Source organism: Morone saxatilis, unplaced genomic scaffold (assembly GCF_004916995.1).
Source record: "Morone saxatilis isolate NCDOM2014 unplaced genomic scaffold, NCSU_SB_2.0 Contig12, whole genome shotgun sequence".
NCBI lineage: Eukaryota > Metazoa > Chordata > Actinopteri > Moronidae > Morone > Morone saxatilis.
Genome location: NW_023339674.1, coordinates 1,662,643 through 1,664,094, shown reverse-complemented (window position 1 = coordinate 1,664,094; position 1,452 = coordinate 1,662,643).

Here is a 1,452-nt window from a genome sequence, read left to right as displayed (position 1 = left end):
ACACACACACACACAACAACAAGCACTCCAAAAAACCCTCCAAAAACCTTCCAGAAACCTTCCCAAACCCGTTACAATGAGCCGCTAATCAGCCCGGGTCTCTAAACTCTGCGGATCCTCCAGTGAGTTCAACTGGAAACCAGCCAGTAAACTGGTATATAAATATAAATGTGTTCGACCTCTGACCCCTGCTTGGTGATTATCATCTCTGTTAGCAGCTAACAGGATGAAACAGCAGCACACATGTTCAAAGAAGGCATTGATTTGTCTTTTATTTTCTCCCTTCAAAGATCCCAAATGTTGCGTTAAGATGCTCCACTCTGATGGTTCTGGAGGCGGCGCCGGATGATATCATCGTTCTTAAGAAGATACAACCGAGTAGAAACAGAATCAGGGTTTCATGTTCAGAGATTTACAGCTCATCTGATGAGTTCGTTTGCTGTAATGAGACGTGTCGCTCTCCAGGAACAAGTCAGGACTCTGGTGGTAGTGTTTGTCGTTGGCAGGGAGGCGGGAGGTGGAGGAAATGTCAACTGACTGCAAACTAGCGTTACCTGAGACACGTCACACACCATATGGAGGATACACTCCTGCTACACAGACACAGTGTGCACAAACACCTCCAATATCACAGCGAACAGTGTCACACGTCATTAAAACCGCGTTTACAGCCGGTTGGATCCGGAATCGTTTTCCAGATAATGAATGATCCGATCTTGCCTTCGTGTTTACACTTGCTTTCATTAATGTTTGTCCTCCTGCGCAGAACCACACTGCCTTAAAAATCTCATCATTTGTGAGTTGTTGCATTTGGGAAAACTTTAGAAACTTTGTCCCTTCTTGCAAAGTCATTCCTTCCTTCGTATAAAACACGCTGCATCAGTTTGTCCCGGTGTGTCTCAATGCCTCGTTAACAGCTGTTCTGTTGGAAAACTTGTCTTTTGGTGTTTTCATAGAACAATATTTTTTTTAATTAAATTTGAACAACCTGAATTTTATATTAAAACTAACATCTGTATCTGTATCTGTGTGCAACAAAACCTGCACACAGACTCCAGATCAGATCACAGCACATTTACACCTTCAACCATCAATGTCTATGTTTCCTTATCGGGATATTGAGTCCAGATCTCACTTTAATAGCAGGTGTAAACAGGGTTTATGTGTCACTGTAATCTGGAGTGAAAGCAGTTACAGAGGCTCAAACATCATAAAACACAAACATCCCTGTTGATGAATAAATTCCCACAATGCCTCAGAGCTACCTAATATATATTATTATATTATTATTTTTATTAACCATAAATAATAAATAATAATAAGAAGAAAAAAATACAGTCACTGTTGTTCATTAAATAAAATCCTAAAATATTTCCAGTTTTTAGCCTTGTTTTTTTTCAGATGAGACACAAACTGAGTGTGTGTGTTTGTGTGTGTGTGTCTGTGAGAGTG